Source organism: Sapajus apella, unplaced genomic scaffold, assembly GCF_009761245.1.
Source record: "Sapajus apella isolate SASKATOON/1434 unplaced genomic scaffold, GSC_monkey_1.0 scaffold77, whole genome shotgun sequence".
NCBI classification, from domain to species: domain Eukaryota; kingdom Metazoa; phylum Chordata; class Mammalia; order Primates; family Cebidae; genus Sapajus; species Sapajus apella.
In genome coordinates, this window is record NW_022437017.1 from 2,407,015 (window position 1) to 2,410,595 (window position 3,581).

The window sequence follows — 3,581 nt, forward strand, 5'->3', positions numbered from 1 at the left end:
CACACACACACACACACACACACACACACACACACACACACACACACGAGTGGGTTATTATTCAGTCTTTAAAAAAGAAGGAAACCTGGAGGACGTTATGCTAAGTAAAATAAGGCAGACATAGAGGTCATACTGCATGACCACTACGTGAAATCTAAAGAAGTCAAACTCCTAGAAACAGGGTAGAAAGGTGATTACCCGGAGCCAAAGGGTGAGGGAAATAGGGAGATGTTGGTCAATGGTATATCTTTGCTGTTATAAGATGGCTGAGTTCTGGAGACCAGATGTATGAAATGGTGACTATAGTTAATGATGTACTGTATACCTGAAATTTTCCAAGACAGTGCATCTTACACACAAAGCGATTAAACAAAGGGATGGATATGTTAATTAGCTTGACTGTGATAATTTCACAATGGATAGGTAGATCAAAACATTATGTTGTATACCTTAAACATATATAATTTTTATTATTTGCCAATTACACCTCAATAAAGCTGGAAAAAAATGCTTTAGAAAAACAAAACTGGCCGAGTGTGGTGGCTCATGCCTGTAATCCCAGCACTTTGGGAGGCCAAGGTGGGTGGACTGCTTGAGGTCAGGAGTTCAAGACCAGCCTGACCAATGTGGTGAAACCCCATCTCTCTACTCAAACTACAAAAATTAGCTAGGTGTGGTGGCAGGCACCTGTAATTCCCAGCTACTTGGGGAGCTGAGGGTGGAGAACTGCTTGAACCTGGGAGGTGGAGGCTGCAGTGAGCTGAGATTGTGCCACTACACTCCAGCCTGAGGAGACAGAGTGAGGCTCCATCTCCAAAAAAAGAAAGGAATTACAAAAGGAAGCAAGGGAGAGAATAGATGTAATAAGAATAGCAAAATGGTGACAATCATTGAAGCTGAGTGGTAGGTACACAATATCTTAATCATAGCACTCTATTCCTGGATATGACTGAAAATCCATAGTGAAAAGGTTTTTAAAAAGAAAGTAAAATTTCCATATGAGAGCGTGAAGCAAGGAACTGTACATGTCAGGTATAGTAGAAAGAAAATCTCTCTTGAGGATTTGCATACACAAGTGCTCTCTTTTAGGTTTCAGTCCAAATTCATTTGTGTAGTTCAAACAACCTCAAGAGAGTAATTTCACTTAAAGAGGGTCCTAAATGGCATTGTCCCCAAACAACTAGTGCAAGCAAGTGGATCTATCTCTGGAAAATCAACTTTAATTCAGGTCTTGAGAAAAAATCTTATATACAAAGTTCTAAGTACACTGAGGAAGGCACAGTTTAAGATATTGTGAAACACAAATACACAATGTACCATGTGTAAGACACAGCTAAACCACAGGTATCAGGTGATAAAAAGCGTAACACTTCAGATATTACCCTTTTAGACAAAAAACATTTTTTAAAAATAAAGTCTTAAAGAATTAAATTTGAACGGATATGGAACAAGATGCTGTAAGATGGTTAGTTTTAAAAAACAATTTTTAGAAATGAAAAACTCACTGAAATGAGAAATTCAATGCCAGTATTAAAATACCAGATTAGAACTTTGATAGCACTATTAGATGAAAACCTAGCAATTTTCTTGAATTAGTGAAAGATACTAACCTTTGGGTATTGGAAGTATTGTAAGCCCCAAGATAAATACATAAAAAGAAATCCACACCTAGTTTGATTATAGATTTTTCTTCCTTGGTATTTGACTTTTTCCGCACAATTTTCAAAGCAGCCAGGGGGAAAACAGGTCACCTATAAAAAGAAAAACAAACTGATAACTGACTTCTCAACACCAGCAACGGACATCAGAAGAAAGCAGGACAATGTCTTCAGTGTGCTGAGAAAAAAATAACTCATCAACCTAGAATAACAGACAGTTAAAACTATCTAGCTATTCGTTATAGGAAATACAAAGCAATGAAAACAAACCACAGTCAGCAAAATCTGTATATGATGTGGGACATTTTAACAAGTAATTTTATTTCTTCAATAAATCAAGGGATTAACAAATGAAAAGGGAACAGGATACAACAGAAACTTAAGGGATATATATATAAACAGAACAATGTGGGACGCTGTTAAGATCCTCATTTGAACAAACCAAATGTAAAAAGATACTCTGTAGACAATCAGGGAAGTCAGACTTTGTAGGTGGGATAATGGAGTAGTGGTGATGAACCAACTAGAGATGTACAGTTAAGAATTTACTGATGGCTGGGTGCAGTGGCTCACACCTGTAATCTCAGCACTTTGGGAGGCTGAGGCAGGTGGATCAGGAGGTCAGGAGATCGAGACCAGTTGGCCAAGATGGTGAAACCTCGTCTACAAAAAGTACAAATATAAGCTGGGCACAGCGGCAGGTGCCTGTAATTCCAGCTACTCGGGAGACTGAGGCAGGAGAATCATTTGAACCCAGGGGGCGGAGGTTGCAGAGAGCCAAGGTTGTGCCACTGCACTCTAGTCTGGGTGACAGAGCAAGACTCTGTCTCCAAAAAAAAAAAAAAATTACTGGTGAAATGACAGGATGCCTGAAATTTGCTTTAAAAACAAATGGGGGAGGGGAACCTAACAGCATTGTCTGATAATATTTATTTGCAGTATCTAATAAAGTAACCACTAGTCATGTATGGATAGCTAATGAACACTTGAAATGAGGTTAGTGTTAAATTTTAAGCATTTAAACTTCAATAGCCACACAAGGCTAGTGGCTACTATATTGGACAGCTGAGGGCTAGATGATACAAGATGGGCAAAATACTGGTAACTGTTGAAACTGGGTGTTAAGGACATGAGAGAGTTCATTATATAGGCTCTCTGTGTCTGCGGGCTACATGACCACAGATCAAAAATATGTAGAAAAAAAGATGAATGCCTGTTTTTATACTAAACATGTAGACTTTCCTCCTTGTCGTTACTCCTTGAACAATACAGCATGACTATTTATGGCCTGGCACAGTGGCTCACACCAGTAATTCCGGCACGTTTGGAAACTGAGGCAGAAGGATGCCTTGAAGCCAGGAGTTTGAGACTAGCCTGGGAAATTTTTTTTTTTTTTTTTTTTTTTAATTAGCTAGGTGTGGTGGTATATGTCTGTGGTCCCAGCTACTTGGGAGGCTGAGGTGAGAGGATTACTTGAGTCCAGGAGTTTCAGGCTGCAATAAGCTATGATCACATCACTGTACTCCAGCCTGAGCAAGAGTGAGACCCCATCTCTTAAAAAAAAAAAAAAAAAAAAAAAAAAAAAAAAAAAAAAAGGCTGGGCTTGGTGGCTCACGCCTGTAATCCCAGCACTTTGGGAGGCCAAGGCGGATGGATCACGAGGTCAAGAGATCGAGACCATCCTGGTCAACATGGTGAAACCCCGTCTCTACTAAAAATACAAAAAATTAGCTGGGCATGGTGGCGCGTGCCTGTAATCCCAGCTACTCAGGAGGCTGAGGCAGGAGAATTGCCTGAACCTAGGAGGCGGAGGTTGCAGTGGGCCGAGATCGCACCATTGCACTCCAGCCTGGGTAACGAGCGAAACTCCGTCTCAAAAAAATAAAAAAATAAAAATAAAATAAAATAAGAAAAAAGCCCAAC